This window comes from Uloborus diversus, chromosome 9, assembly GCF_026930045.1.
Source record: "Uloborus diversus isolate 005 chromosome 9, Udiv.v.3.1, whole genome shotgun sequence".
Lineage (NCBI taxonomy): Eukaryota > Metazoa > Arthropoda > Arachnida > Araneae > Uloboridae > Uloborus > Uloborus diversus.
The window spans coordinates 50065007-50082861 of record NC_072739.1 but is presented as its reverse complement, the minus strand read 5'-3'; positions in this window follow the sequence as shown (position 1 = coordinate 50082861).

Genomic DNA, 17855 nt, shown 5'->3' with positions numbered 1-17855 from the left:
TTGAACTTAAGTTTTTTATTCAAAACTATGAATATTTTTTAGAATACAAAGTAAGACATAAAAATTTTAAACAATTTGATGGGTAACATATTTTTTTTCCTTTTTCGGCAAAAAACAAATAGCCTATCACATTTTTACTACATTCGAAAAGCTACGCTTAAAAAAGAACTTAGTTCAACTTATTATTATTTTAACCGTGCGGTTAAATGATGAACACGTGCTGCCATCTATAAGCCCAACGGTTAAAGCTGCATGCGATCACAAGTTGTATAAATTTTCAAAAATGAAAACACTTATCTTCACTACCTCATCTTTACATATTATTTCGGTGGATTATTTTTTTTTGTCATTATGCGAAATCTTTCTTATCTCTTGAAGAAATTCCTCCCTCATTTTAAAACTGATCAGACCAGCTACTGACCAAAAATAGATTTACGGTCTAAAAATCAAGTTTTCGGAAACGCCCCTTGCTGTTGCAAAACCTTGATGCAGCCTGTAGTTCTTATGCAGATTTTTTTTTTAAAGCAAAGTTCTAACACAATTTTCCAATTTATTTCGTCGCTTTCGGCAAAAAAAAAAAAAAAAAAAAAAAAACAATTATATTTCATCTTCTTTTTTTTAAATAAAGCTTAAAAGCACCGGACTTAGTTGTTGTCCGACATAATGGCAAATTTAGATTAATCTTACGCATTACATGTACTCATAACATACTACAGATAACACACGTAAGACAATCAAATAAATGCGATGGGGATGCTACTTGGTATTTTGACTCCTTTATGCAGTCTACAGTTATTATTTAGATAAGTTGATTGTTAATCGGAGGGTGTTCCTCCTTTTTTTATTTATTTATTTTTTTTTTTTTTTCTTTTTTAAGCTTTGACTCCGTTCAGACCACTAAGCATAATGTAAGCATAAAAAAAGTATTAGATTAAACAATTCAGACCTCAAGGGAATCCTTGTGCAGAATTTTTTTTTCTTTGTATGCTGAAATGTAGATTTTTCTAATAGCAGTGTTCGACCTTTTGTATAAATGAAAAAATGCTACGCCAAATTGAAACTACGAGTTCCACCCAGTAAATCTTTAATTATTTATTCGAATACGATATAAGTATTAAAATTATCATTAACTTTATTAGCACGAAATGATTTTCTACTCCTCTGCTTTCGGTGGAAACAAAAAAAAAGAAATACGTTTTGTCAACGTCCGAAAAATTACACTTAAAAAACGGACTCAGTTCAACTGGTTTTGGTTTTGAATTTTAAGTCTTCGATAAAAAGAAAACATGTACTTGCATTTAAGCCGTAACTGTTAAAGCAGTCTGCTATGGGAAATTGTCCAATATTCAAAAATAAAAACACTTATTTTCAATCGAATTTATTACTTATCTGGAATGTTTGTTACGCTACGTGAGATCTTCCTCATTCTTTAATCAAATTCCATGTTTTACGAATAATTTTCAATCGTATTATGCTGGCTAATGACAAAACACAGACGCATGATATTGTTTTTTTTTCGGCAAAAAGCTTTTTTGCTGTTTTTTATTACGCAATCCTTCAATGAGTAGCATTCGAAAAGGAAGGCGCAATTGCTAGGTTTGAATTGTCGCAATTGCGATATAAAACATTAAAATTATTATCAACTTCATTAGTAAGAAATCATTTTTTTCTCCTCTACTTTCGGCTCAAAAAAAAAAAAAAAAAAAAAAACATTTTGTCTACGTTCGAAAAGTTACACTTAAAAAACGGAATTTAGTTCAACTGCTTTTGGTTTTGAATTTTAAGTGTTCGATTAAAAGAAAAACATGTTCTGACATTCAAGCCGTAACGGTTAAAGCAGCCAGCTATGGGAAATTGCATCATTTTTCAAAAATAAAAACATTTATTTTCAATATAGTTTATTATTTTTCTAGAATGTTTGTTTCAATTGCTACGCGAGATCTTTCTCATCCTTTAATCGAAGTTCATGTTTTACGAATATTTTTAAAGCGTATTATGCTGGCTAATGACAAAACATAGACGCATGGTTTTTTTTTTTTTTTTTTGGCAAAAAGCTTTTTTGCTGTTTTTTATTACACCTTCCTTCAATGAATATCATTTGCAAACGAAAGGACAATTACTAGGTTTGTTTGAGTGTTGTGCTGTTCATCGGAATGGCGCCAGTTCGAATCCGTGTCAATAAATATCTCTTTATTGTTTCTTTTTTTCCCGTCAGATGCTCACATGGGCAAGACGGTATTTTCCACAACCCATTTTTTAACATGCACAATTACTGCTTTTCACGAGTCACTCAGTCACATTTTCAATAATATTTATGTTTGCATTAAAAATACGTACAATCAAAAGGTGAGCAATGATCAAGTTACACAGCGTTGTATTTAACGAGGTTTTGTTTCTGACGTCTTCCAATTACATGCCTTCTTTTGTGCGCTTACTTTTTTCCGTTTGCTTCAAATCCGTTTACTTTTTTCCGTTTGCTTCAAATTTGTTTACTTTTTCCCGTTTACTTTAAATCCGTTTACTTTTTAAGTTTACTTCAAATCCGTTTACTTTTTTCCGTTTACTTCAAATCCGTTTCCTTTTTTCTGTGTACTTCAAATCCGTTTCCTTTTTTCGGTTCTTCTTTATAATGTTCTTTCTTTGAAATTTTAAAGAGCGAAATGCCGCATGAAACGATTCGAAGCGCAGTGCGGAGTAACGCACGGGTCAACTAGTTTAATTTCAAATCGCAAGCGTAAAAAGATAGGTTTATAAATATTGTTTGTATATTTAATAAGTGACCCATTTTTAACGAAGCCAAGAACGACATGGTTTGCGATAAAAATGTTCCGTTTGCAGCATTTTTAATTGAAAACCTATTCCTTGTGTATTTTGAAATAGACGATGTGCTCAATCAGTTCAAAATATTACCTCCAGAGGGCGGTAGCAGCCAAAAAAACTAAAAACAATCCTCTGAATATAGCAGCCCATTGCAGCAATAATGTGGCTTAGACGCATAGTATGTTGATGTTTCTATCCTCTTTTGATAGCGAAGCTTAACCAAATCCATACTCCAATGACTCTGAGCACATCGAACACATTGGCGAATCCACACTCTATTACTGACCTTTAAAATTACTCTCGTTATCTAGACATGTTCATTTTGTCTGAGCATTAACTAAACAAACTCATGATAACGTGGAAAAAATTCGCTAAAACAAAAATAAACATTATTTTTAATTAATTTGAAACCCAAACTCTTTGAAGTTAAGACATTTTGCATTTAATTCATTTTGCATTCATTGGAAATTTAATGTAGTACTGAAAAAGTTTATACTTAGGGAGAAAATATGGTAATATTCTTAGCAAAGAAATAGTATTTAAATCAAATATTAACTAAAGTAATTACAACCGTGAAAGAATTATACCCGACAAAAAAGTAAAGCTACTTGAAAGAGTTTTTTTTTCTTTCTTTCTTTCTTTTTTTTCTTTTTTTGAATATAGTGAAGCATCGTTTATACGGCTTTGAAAGGACTGCATGAAAAAAAATGTACAAATGAAAAACCGTATAGCAGGTATATAATATAAATTCGCATTGGACTCTGGAGTGGCCAATTAAAAAAAAAACGTATAAAAGTGCTTAAAAACGTATAAAAAGGAAACGTACAAATGTTGCTCCACTGTACTCAACTTTATACATTGATCCAAGTCGTTCTCAAAGAGGTTTTAAGTGAAAGTATAACATTCACACAGTTCATGTTTAACGATAGCTCTTTTTTCGCGCTTAGTGTGAGTCTCACAGAAGATGATGATAAAAAAAAAAAAAAACGAGTAAATGCATTCTGATTGAAAAAAAAAAAAAAACTGAAATAAAAAATAAGAGTATTCGGCGCACTTTTAGTAACGTTCTTGGTATCATAATTTAAAATTATCTTTATACACAGAAAGCAATTTAATATGCTACAAATAGATCCGGATAACCCGAAAAACCGGATAATCGAGAGCCGGATAAGCAAGGTTCTACTGTAGATTCATCATAACGTTCTCATTTTGTCGATTTTTATAAGCAGCTTGCTTAATCACTGGAAAAATGCATCAGGAACGCTCCTAGAAAATAATAGGCAGCAAATATACAATTTTTTGCCGTGCGAAAAACCACTCACGTTTTTCGCTAAAAGCCAGTATTCTTATGAAAGCATTAGAGCAACCATTGCCAAAGGTGTACCAAATTTGCAAGTAAGAGTCGAGCATTTCCCTCACCGGCAACTATTCAGTGACTTATTCGCCCCCATTGGAAGCTTTAGCTACCTGGACACGTCGTAACCGTGCCAAGCCGATACACTTAATGAACACGCTCATTCAATCTTTAAACTGGTAGCTAAAAATATTTTTCACAACAGTGAAAAGTATGCATTTGTGTAACTAGTAGCAATTCAGGAAATTTTTTTGCGAAGATACTTGATTTTACTGGTAAATAAGTGAAAACTTGTGAAATCCCGAAACGTTCCACGGAAATAACCAGTAACGTTTCGAAATTTTTTTACAGTGATCCCGAGATCACTGCTATTGATTTTTATAGTTAAATTTAACACGGAATTTAAGTTTTCGATATTTTCGTGCATAAAATATAGACCTAGGACATTAACCCTTAGCAGGCATCTACTGTCACCACTAGGGAATAAACTCAACTAATTTATTCCACTAATATCCTTGCACCGTGTGGCTTTCCTCGGATGATTTTTCGTCTAAAAGCTCACACTTTTTTGCATTGAAAAAGGTGTTCCTTGTAACACCGAAACACTTGTCTGCAGTAACTTGCAATTTTTGTGCATCAAAACGTTGGTTAATTGATTGATTTAATTTTCAAGCACAAGGTAATTATTCGTTAGCTATTCCAAATGTATTCAACAATAAAAATACAGTAAACGCCGGTTAATTGAATCAGTAGTTACTTGAATCAACCTTGTAACACCGAAACACTTGTCTGCAGTAACTTGCAATTTTTGTGCATCAAAACGTTGGTTAATTGATTGATTTAATTTTCAAGCACAAAGGTAATTATTCGTTAGCTATTCCCAATATATTCAACAATAAAAATACAGTAGACGCCGGTTAGTTGAATTAGTGGTTAATTGAATCAACCTTGTAACACCGAAACACTTGTCTGCAATAAGTTGCAATTTTTGTGCATCAAAACGTTGGTTAATTGATTGATTTAATTTTGAAGCACAAAGGTAATTATTCGTTAGCTATTCCCAATATATTCAACAATAAAAATACAGTAGACGCCGGTTAATTAAATTAGTGGTTAGTTGAATCAACCTTGTAACACCGAAACACTTGTCTGCAATAAGTTGCAATTTTTGTGCATCAAAACGTTGATTAATTGATTGATTTAATTTTCAAGCACAAAGGTAATTATTCGTTAGCTATTCCAAATGTATTCAACAATAAAAATACAGTAGACGCCGGTTAATTGAATCAGTAGTTACTTGAATCAACCTTGTAACACCGAAACACTTGTCTGCAGTAACTTGCAATTTTTGTGCATCAAAACGTTGCTTAATTGATTGATTTATTTTTCAAGCACAAAGGTAATTATTCGTTAGCTATTCCCAATATATTCAACAATAAAAATACAGTAGACGCCGGTTAATTGAATTAGTGGTTAATTGAATCAGCCTTGTAACACTAAAACACTTGTCTGCAGTAAGTTGCAATTTTTGTGAATCAAAACGTTCATTAGTTGATTGATTTACTTTTCAAGCACAAAGGTAATTATTCGTTAGCTATTTCAAATGTATTCAACAATAAAAATACAGTAGACGCCGGTTAATTGAATCAGTAGTTACTTGAATCAACCTTGTAACACCGAAACACTTGTCTGCAGTAACTTGCAATTTTTGTGCATCAAAACGTTGGTTAATTGATTGATTTAATTTTCAAGCACGAAGGTTATTCGTTAGCTATTCCCAACATATTCAACAATAAAAATACAGTAGACCCGGTTAGTTCAATCAGTGGTCAATTGAATCATCCGTTCTAATGCATCACATCGTCAAAATAAGAATGAAATCCCGTTTTATTGAATCAGCCTCTTTATGAAATCAGTCGCTTTACGAAATCAAAACAGTACAGTACAAGCGTGATTTATATAAGCGGCGACTCCTGTATTCATCAATGAAAACATTAACATTAGAATTATATGAACCTATTATTTTCCAAATAAACAATCGAATTGCTCAAAGTTATATTGAGACTTATGCCACAATAAACTAACAGTGAATTTTAACATTTTCTAAAAATTACACAACTCAAGGAAAAGTCTTTTATTTAAAGAAAGGAAGCTATAATTTTTCAGTGAATCTTTACAAAATATGTACTTAAGCAAAATGATGCGAAATAAATGATTTTTACTAAAAGATTAAACTTTTATTGAAATTCTAAATAAATCTGACGAACCATGATTTTTTTGCCAGCTAATTACGAAAACAGATATAGAATGGTAAACAAATTAAGAATGAAGTTGTTTTAATTAAATAGTTAATTTTCTCTTGCAGCTTGAACATTAAAGACTGAAGAAATAACTTTGCACAGTAATAACCAATTAAGATATCGCATTTTGAAGTAAATATTTTCAACTGAATGCATTGCAATTTCAAGTTTGATAAAACTAATTATATTTTATGTAAATAAGAATAGACCATAAAAGTGTATCACCAAAATGAAAAAAATTTTTTTTTCATTTATATATATATATATATATATATATATATATATATATATATATATATATATATATATATATATATATATATATATAATGACCAGGCTAAAACTTTGATTGAAGACAAATAAAACTGAGTAACACATAACTGAAAAGGTTTAAGTTGTATAAACATTCTGAAACGTCACTATTTCCGTAGAACGTTTAAGGATTTCACACGTTTACAACAGTTTGCTGTGAAATTGAAGTAAGCTTGTCGAAAGGTTTCCTAAACTGCTGAAAGTTGCACGAATGCTTACTTTTCAATGTTGTGAAAAACACTTTTCCTACAAGTTTAAAGATGACTAAGTGTATTCATTAAATAACGCAGGAGGGTAACAAGTGGAGGGGTGCTCTCTGTAAAATGAAAAATTTGGAGATAACCAATACGTAGGATAGGCAAATCCCTCCTCTGTGTTGGGGCAAGAGATGGTACCAGCAGCCCTGATCATAAACCCAGAGCCCCATGAAAAGGGCAGGTTGACTTATCCGACGTTTTGGCTCCACGACAAAATCGGATCCAACCTCGTTTCTAGTATTCATAAATACGCTATAATACTCACTAGTTGATGTGTCGTAAAACAATTGATGATAAGTTGAGTAAAATGTCACTTAAGGTGAATTTAACAAATATATCTTAGTTCACAAATTCAACAAAAATGTATCTGAAAATTTTTACTGTAATATACTTTGTTTTCACACTTTCATTGTTTTTAATTTGTATTAATTGAATCGTCGTCATCTGCGGAATAAAATAATCAAATATCAATCAGGCAACACATCTAAAGCTTAAACACCAGTTTTCTGCAATGAGGCTTTTGTACAAATACTATTTTTTTCGCCCGACAATTTTAGAAACAAAATGTCGGATAAGTCAGCTCCCCCTACATAGGAGCTTTGTATAAACCTGAGACGCATCGCTAAAAGGAGGGATGATGTGGGGAAAATCAGTTCTGGTCACACGCTCGCCCACGGGCATAATCACACTTACTCGTGATCGTAAAAAGCATAATTTGAAGTAAAGTTGTCAAAAATTTTCCATCTTTTATCTTTACGGCAAAGTAGGTCAAAATATGTATGTATGTATGCATTTAACGCGCAAAGTTCAGTTTATCCGTAAAATGCTTTAAACGTTGATGTAAATGTGGAGCTTTGTTATGCTTCAAATGGTGCATGTAAGTGACCTGAAATTTAAATACGAAGATCATGGTTTTGCGCTGTCAGAAAATTTTTATAAGCAATGAAGCGAACATCTGTTTGCGGGCCCTACTTTTCTTGCTAGAGCTGGAATTCGATTTGTTGACTCCAGTTGTTGGTCTGGATCGAACATAGTTTATTGAATCTGGGATGTCGGAAGGTGCATTTAAGCGCGGGACAGCTGTTCTATCAATGCTCGAGTTTTCAGATGGTTCAGATATTTCTCTGAGAACTGCACTAGTTTGAAAATTTTCTTCTATGCTATGGTTTTGAAAAAAAAAAGGGGGGGGGGGAAGTCAATTAACACAAATAAGAATTAAATACAATTATGAATAATGTTATTGCCTTTTTTATATATAAATTGCTTGCAAAGCTGATGATATTTCTTTTCATACTGTATTTATCTCTTCCCCATTTTGACTTTTATTGTGTTCCTCTAACGTAGGTACACATAAGATAAACATTTTCAGTATAGGGTATCATTTTTGAATCTATGCACCGTATGTGACGTGACGGCCGAAGTGAATTGAAACAAAAATCGACATAAAAAGAGTTCCATTAATCGAGCTAGTTCAATTCGCAAAATTAATCATTTGTATTCCCATTTATTATTTTTAATAAATTATCTTTGGCTAGTTACCAAAAGTCTATAGTTTCTAGCAACAAACGCGTGAATATGAGTGAATTTAACTTATTATTTGTACGATTTTTAAAACTCTTCTGTATTCATTTATACAGGGTCCATTACGAAAGTAATGAGCATTTACTGGCAAAATATATTTATTGATCGTAATTTGTACAAATGTTCAATATTCTTCAAAATACATTCCTCCTGCATCAATACACTTGCGGAGACGTGTTTGATACGCCTGAAAGGCACCCTGAAACTCTTCCAAGGGAATGCCTCTCAGGAACGTTGTAACATGGTGTTGGATGTTTCCCAAGGTTCCCCAATGTTTTCCTTTCTTCTCTCTCTCTCTCTCTCTTGAGTCGCTTAAACAAAAAGAAGTCAAATGAAGCTAAGTAGGGACTGTAAGGTGGTGAGGGATCACCGGGGGGGGGGACATCCATAACGGGGTTCGTCGGCGACCTCCTCCTGGCTCTCTTTGAATGTCTTGTGCCACTTCCCAGACTGTGATCTTTAAATGCAATCGTCCTTGAAGGCTTCTTGCAGCATCTGGAATGTTTCGGTTGCATTTTATCCAAACCTCACGCAAAACTTTATGGCGTATCATTGTTCAAGCGAACGCTCCATTGCGTTATGTTACAAAAGTTGAAAACATACTTCAAGCGGAGGCACTTATCTCCGCTCACACTGCTCGAAAGCAACTGACGACTGGATGCATTGAAAGGGCATATCCCGCACCATATTTCCCAGCCGGTTTTACCGTGCTGCCATCTATCGTCGCGTCACAATAACATTATGCTCATTACTTTCATAATGGACCCTGTATTTAATGCATGTTTGTTTTGTTTAGATATGTTGTATGATTGTGTTAGGATATAATATTTTTGTCCATTTTGCTGTATTGGCTGAAACTTTAATCGATTTGCTGATTCAATACCACTTCAAGATCACTTCTTTTTGGTGAGTTGTCAGTTATGTAAGGTAGTAGTTTATAGGAGGCCCCGATTTCAAATGGTTATTAAAAATTAAGAGATCGTATATCATTAGTTAGGTATTAAAATTTGGGAGTTTAGTTGATTTTTGTAGTGAAATTGTAAAATAAGTTGTATTTATACATTTGGGTAGGAAATCGTATATATGACCAATTATTTTTTACTTTTTAGTTCCACTTTGTTTTTTGAAGTCGGTTCTTTTTTTATTTGAAAATAATTTATTGATATATTTAATGAAGAAAGTAGTGCTTAAATTTCAGCTAAGGCTAAAAAAATTCGAGCTAAAAACGTAAAAAACTCCCGAAGTTAAGTTAGAGCATTGAAATAAATTGCTCAGAACGCGGGTAATTCTATCCTTTTTAACGATAAATAATATTAATATTCGGATGTAATTTTCTCCCCCATATTCGGGAATTCATGTGAAAATTGAGTCTAAATAGGAATAAAAAAAGAGCTATTCATCAAATTTTTTTTCAAACTGGTCCGAAAAACTTTTAATGGACTTAAGAAAATAAACTGTAAATTGCAGCGAAATATTCCGGGTAGTTTTCGAGTTTTGCGCGTTCAAACACACAGACGCTTTTTGGACACTTCATTTTATACTATGTAGAGATGGAGTCGACTTTATTCGCAATTCCAATAAACTATAGGGGGCGCTGCAGCTTAATGAATGACAGTAATATTTCATCGTGTTTGTGAGAAACTTTCTTTTCTATTCCTCTGAAATTACATTACACCATAAACTCTCTGAAGCCTGTAATTTTCTCCAAAGAAAACACGTGGAACGGAATGTTTTACCTTTTTCTTTAGTATTGTTAATAACTGCATGGTAGCGTATTCGAGCTCTGGAGTTGCGAATACACGAAATTAGGAAGTTGTTTTATACCTTCCCGACTTCCTCAAAGGTAAATTAAAGATATCCATACTAAACTCATGCGAATAAGTATATTTTAATGGCGTAGCTTCCGGTTCCTGTTACTTCTCCACCTCGTTGTTTTGCTCATGCGTAAAGCGAAACCTCTTTGATTTCTAAATATTTCGGTAACGATCCCGAAAGTTACATAAAAATTGTTAAACTAAATATAAACAAATTAATATGTTCTATTAATATGCTTACATACAGTTTAATAGTTTTTGAGTCATGCACTTTTGTTATTTTATTAGATTAAATTCGAGTGGAATTTAACTAAATTCCATTTGCGCTCTGTTTATGCCTTATTAATATATCTAGAGATTAAAAACTACATGATTTTTGTACTTGAAACAAAATATTGATGCAAACGCACACTTTCAGAATTTGATTAACCGCAATAACTTACTCCATCAGGAATAAAAATGTTGTGTGTACTGTTTTCTACAATCTAATTCTTTAGACTCGAAGAAATGCTATTTACTTTCTTTGTTACAGTCCTTAAACAAATTTGCGGAAATGTTGGCTTTTGTTGTTCCTATCCTATCTAGTAAAACGTTCTCCAGCTTTTGAATGCTGTTTGATTTCAGTCTTAACTGATTGTTTAGTTTAATGTTACTTCATTCGATCTTTGTTTAGCAAATCTCTGAATTTGTTTATTTATTCAAAGTTTAAGGAATTGTAACTGATGGAAATCTTGTCTTGACTCACCGCAAGCGAAAATGTAGTTTTACGTTGAAAATGTATTTCAAAAAGAAAGATTACGTCTTGATGCTTTAGAGCATTGTTTAAGCGCTCAGTGTCCAGATTCTTCATTGCAAATTCCCAGTACACATTGGACAAACGATTCGAACACTTGATAGAAAAAAAATGTTCCAATTGGCTAAATGTTCTCTGAAAAGTGTTCCGGATGTGCTCTGTAAGGAAAAATGATCACTGAGCTGTGCTCCGTATTAGTTCCGACTGCGTCTAGGTCACTCTTCAATTTAATTTTGGGAACAGTTTTGGAACCCATTTGTGCACACAAGTGATATCATCACTATCTTTAGTATGAAAATTATTTCAACACCTTTCTTTAACTACTTGTCTCTCAATATGATAGTTAGGTAGGCATTTCTTTGCAACGAATTGTTGTCGAATGATGTCATGAATGCCGTCAAAAAGGATGACTTTCCATGGCACAGTGTTTCGATTAATACACGCTAGCTGGACAAAAGTCAAGTTCAAAATTCATCATTTCATCACACAAAATTAAAGTGTTCCTAAATTCAAAATGATTTAATTGTTCAAGATGGATATTATTTATGCCGGTAAGCGCTTTTTTTCCCTAATTTATTTACTCTATCTGATAATTAAACATTGTTAAATTTCTTTGAAGGTAAACGAAGGAGTTTTCAAGTGATGGTAATGATTTTACCCTTTTGTATCCGGGCCAAATTTTCTGTACTTAATAGCTGCACTTTTCCCATTATTAATAAGGCGTATTATAGTCAGCACACTCTAGTACAGCATTTTTTTTCTCTAGAATACTTTCTTTCGAGTAGGGATTTCTTTGAAGAATTACTGAAGTACTCAAAGTTTTGCGTAAAAACATATGTAGTATTCGAGTGTGCTGACTATAATACGTCTTATTATTTATGAGAAAACTGTAGCTACTATATACAGAAAATTTAACCCGGGTACAAGTGGGTACAAGTCATTGCTATCACTTGAAATATTTGAAACAGGCAAAAAAATCTGTCCTTCATCTTAAAAAAAAATAATATTATTTAACTATCAGATAGATTAATTAAATTAGGGAAAAAAAAGCACTTACTAGTATAAAAAATATCCATCTTGAACAGTAAAATCATATATGAAAATAGGAACACTTTAATTTTGTGTGATGAAATGATGTCTGGAACTCAACTGATTTATTCAATTACAAACGGATACGTACCTTTGAACCTTATTACTCACGTGACGGGAGGGAGTTAGACATAAAAAAATAACAAAGTATCATGTTTTGGTTCATTGTTTGTATTATCCCAATACCAAAGTTTAGAATTTTTAACATGACTTTTGTCCACCTAGCTTGTACGAATCGAAACACTGTGCATGGGCAAAGACCGTCCATTGCCAGTTGACAGATGCCCCGCGATATAGCTGTGAAATCAGCATCAAAAACTACTGGTATAATCAAAGGAGTGTTCGATAAGTGTTACAAAAAGTGTCCCCAAAAGTGTGCTACATTTTTTTTAAAGTATGGACGTTATTCGGTGTTAATAAAATGTTCCCAAAAGTGATAACAAAGGTAGATGAACCACATAAGTGTTTGGAAAATGTTCCTAAAACTTTTAACGAAAGAAAAGGAACCAAATTAGGGTTTTGAAAATGTTCTCAAATGTAGATGAACCAAATAAATGATCAGAAAATGTTCCCAGATGTTTTTTGAAAACTACAAAAAGTGTACTTCAAAGTTCTAAAAAAGAAGTGTTCTAGAAAAGGAAGCAAGTAATCGTGTTTAAAAAAAATTCAAAATGTGTTTAGAAGGTATCTGAGTGTAGAGACAAATAAAATAGAAATATCATTCGATAGGCGAAGAGTGTCGTTAAATTGCATGTAAAAAAAGAACATTTTTAGAGATTATTTGCGTTAGAATTGTGGAACAACTCCTAAGATAACCTTTATTTTAAAGAAAAAATCTACCTTTCCCAAGTTCAGTCATCTCTCGCGATCAATAAAGCGCCTTAAGTCAATCCACGTTTCTGACTGGAAAAGGAACCAAATAAGTGTTTTGAAAATGTTCCCAAAAGTAGATGAACCAAATAAGTGATAAGAAAATGTTTCAAGAGGTATTTTGAAAACTGTTCAAAACGTGTTCTTCAAAGTTCTAGAGAAAAAGTGTTCTAGAAAAGGGAGCAAGTAATCGTGTTCAAAAAAAAATGTGTTCAGAAGGTATCTAACTGTAGAGACAAATAAAATAGAAAATATCATTCGATGGGCGAATAGTGTCGTTAAATTGCATGAAAAAAAGGAACATCTTTAGAGATTATTTGCGCCAGGATTGCGGAACAACTCCTAAGACATCCTTTATTTTAGGGAAAGAATCTACCTTTCCCAAGTTCAGTCATCTCTCGCGATCAATAAAGCGCCTTAAGTCAATCCACGTTTCTGACACCAATAAATCAAATTTTTTTCCCAAAAGAAGAAGTGCGTAAACACAGAATCCTGCTTCATTGCTTCTGGACGTGTTTATTGACAGTTGTGGTAAAAGTTCTGCGTCAACACAAAGTTTGGTGGCGAGTTGAATTTGTTTCTCTATTATAAAAATTAAAACATTAGTAAAAAGTCGCTAAGTAAGTAGTGTAAAGTGAAATACAATAACGAAAACAGCAACAATTTTTTTTCCTGTTTTCAAAATAGTATTATTAGTTATTAAATACCATACTTTAAAGTTGAAGTAAATAGAATATTAGAGTTGGGTGATTGGTTAAGGAATTTTTTTATGTTTAATGTGCGTTCAAAAAAGTATTATTAGTTTTGCGAACAATTAATTCACTTTAAAGTTGAAGAAGATAGAATATTAGAGATGCGTGTACGTGGTTAAGGAAATCTTTTATTTTTTAATGCACTTCAATAAAGTATTATTAGATTTTAAATAGTATACAGGCGTCCCTCGTATAACACAGTACCTCTACAACACGGTTCCGATATTACACGGTATCAAATTTGCGATTATTATAACAGTTTCAATATTATAAGGTACGAAACTTTAATTTATAACTACACGGTTTTGATTTAATTCGAATTTTAAAAGAATGAATTTAATTTTTTTTCAATACCCTGTTTAAAAATGTGTAATAACAACTGTGTAATAAGTTTTTACTTCGTTTTTATGAAACTTTTAAGAAAAATTATCTGTCTTGGGCTCAAAAGTTTGGTTTTCCCGTATAACACTAACTTTTAACTTTTAAATACCTACTTGATTTTTCTCATCAGTGTTCTATAAGCAAAAAATGTGAATTTTATTTTGTTTCCAATGCATTGTAGAAAAATAACATTAGGATTAAACATAAGCTAAATTTGGCAAACGATAAGTAAAAAATGTAGTCGAAACAAAATATGAAATAAAATAAATAGAATGATTCTATTTATTTTATATTAAATTTTGTTTTGCTGTTGTTGCTCAAGCAAACTTTATTGCTACAGAAAAGCTCAGATTTGTTTCTTATGGAATGCCTTTTGTTCTTAGTAAAGCAAGTTAATCAAGTTTTTTCTTGTTGTGCATAACAGTTTTAATTTGAGCTATTATGTAAAATAATTAAGTTTTATCGTTTATAACAACTCTTATTTTTAAATCAGTGGGTCTTTGTATTTTCTGGTTGCCAGTTTCCGTTTCTATGTTTTTTGACCCGAAATTTCAGCTATTATAAAACTTGCACCTTATGATTTGGTTTCGATACAACCCGGTACACATTCCTTGATTTACATTATTTCAAGGTCTCGTATAACACGGTTTCGATATAACACGGAACATCGTTTCAATATAACACGGTACACATTGACATGATTTATGATATGTACATGATTAATTCGGTTAAAAAATGAATAAAAAAATATTTGTAAAAAAGTCTCGTACAACACGGTTTCGATACTTCACGGAACGAATAAACCGTGTTATACGAGGGATACCTGTACCTTAAACTTGAAGTAAGAAAATATTTGCACAGTTGGTTAAGAAAATATTTTATTTTTAATGTACTTTCAAAATAGTATTATCAGTTTTTTAAATAATACGCTTTGAAGTTCAAGTAAAAATAAATAGAATATTAAGAGTTGCGTAAGTGGTTCAAAAAAAGTTATTTGTTTCCTGAATTAAACCTTTCAATGCCCAAAGTATAAAGATATAAGTATCGAAAACAAAATCAAAAATCACAGGATTACACAGTAGGATTTGTTGTTGTCCTTGTCAAGTCCATAAACAAAGTCACATTGTTCTGTGGGGTAGGACTTCTTTATTTACACCCACAATTTGGACTTAACACTCCAATGGGTAGCTTTTGCGCGTTTGTAACTCTAAGCAGCTCTCTACGCCTACATGAATTAGCAACCACGACAGATCTAATATGCACCAACAGTTATTACTGTACTAAGGTCAAAAAGGTAGGGTTTATGGTTTGTTCATCAACGGAATATAGTTGTTTTAATCCCCCTTTATCGATCTTTCGAAATTAATCTTTAACATTTTGAATATGGCACTGCCATCTACGCTAATTTGTTGCCAATCAGTACTATATGCAAATCATCTTGGGAACAAGGAAGATAATAAAGGGTTAAAAAAGAGCACCAAAATCCACTCCTATAAAAAAATTTAAAAAATTATATTAAAAAGAAAGCTAAGAACCGTGTGAAGTAAGGCACGTACGTCCCTACAGCTGAAATGGTGAATATATTTTTTTAAATTCGTCCATATCAAGCTAAAATGTTACATATGCTTGTGACTAATGTTTTTATTCCCACAAAACTTGTTTTAACAAAAAAAAAAAATCAATGGCTCTTGTTAAAATCTATTATTGTTATTTTATTATCTCCAGAACTTACTTTGTATGTTATTTGTATTATTGTTTCTATTATCCACACAACTAACGGGTATTCGCAACTCCAGCGCTGGAATACGCTACCTTGCGGTGATTTGCAAAATTAAAGAAAAAGGTAAAACATTGCGTTCCATGTGTGTCTGTTGGTAAATATAGGCGGTTTGTTATGAGTATTTATTAACGCATTCGATGTGTCTTAGATTGCTTTCAGCTATAGAAATTGTTTCGCCCCTTGATAGTATTCTCGAGCTTCTCAAAATAATATTAGTTTTCCTTATTTCCTTCCAAAAATGAGTTGATTGTTAAATGGTAAAAGTGTAAACAAAAGAAAACTATGGATTAACAAACTTGGATAACGTTATACCAGGTAAAAAATTTATTGTTTTGTGTGAATTTTTTAAGAATATGTTTTTTTTTAATCTGAAATTTATTTAACTAACCATATTTTACAGCAGCATTTAGTTGGAATGGACAGCATGCAAAATATTTTCTTTTATATGTTATCGTAGAACGAAATGAAAAATGTTTAACCGAGAAGGAATTTACTTTATTGCTTACATTATCAGCTGAAAGGTTTCACCAAATTTGTTTAGGGTTACAGTTTTAGTATTGTGCGAGCAAAGAACCCTCTGTGAGATTCCGCATATCAGTTAAACTATTTTTATTTTTTATCATGAACGGAATAAAATGGTAGAAAGATTACAGAATTCGATAAGTAAAAAAAAAAAAAAAAGGCAGATCAATTAAAAAGAAAACTACCACCATACATCCGTAAGAATTTTGTTGATGATTTGCATAGCATGACATAATTAAATCACAACTCAGAAATTAGGAACATACGAAACAGAAAAATTTAAAATTAACCGATTCGGCAATTTGAGAAAAATAACTCAGCTACAAATGCAAAACAATTAGTGATAGCCAAGCAGGGCAAAGAAATATCAACTTCTTTTGATAATAATTCGTAATGTTATATAATTAAATTATCTGGCAGTAATTGTCTTCTTAGGCCACAATTATTATTTAGTTTTATATGTGATAAATTAATATCGGACTCAACGTCGTGGAAATGGCTGCTTAGAACTACGAACTACGTAATTTGCAATAAGTTTTGACGTTTAGTAATGCTTCTTGAATTCTCATTTCTTTCTACGTGGGCCAGAATATCCACAAGACTTTGAAAATTAAATTAAAAAGAATAAAGCGAAAAAAATCATGCATGAGAACAAAATTTACTAGGCTCATGAGCATTTTCTACGCTACGGCATGCGTTTGTTTTACCTTTTTCATCCGCCATTAGACAGTGACTGCAGTGCCCCCTATAGTTTGTTGGAGTTGCGAATAAATTTTGTTCAGTTTATTTTTTCAAAACACACGTTTCAGCACTTTTATTTATTTATTTATTTATTTATCTTTTTTTGATAAAACCTACTTTTGATTAACACTGGGTTTAACATATTTTTTTGGTAAAGTCTACTTTTATAACGCATGTTTTAACATTTTTTTTTTTGGTAAAACCTATTTTTCAAAACACACGTTTTAACCCATGTTTTAGTAAAGTCTATTTTCATAACAATTTTTGGTAAACCGTATTTTTCATAACATGTGTTTTAACACATTTCTTGATAAATCTATTTTCCATAACACATGCTTTAATACATTTTTTTGGGAAAACTTTTTTCATAACAGAGATGCTTTAATACTTTTTTGGAAAAACCTATTTTTCATAACAGATGCTTTAGTGTTTTTTTAGTAAAACCAATTCTCCTTAATACATTTTTTGATAAAACCTATTTTTCATAAT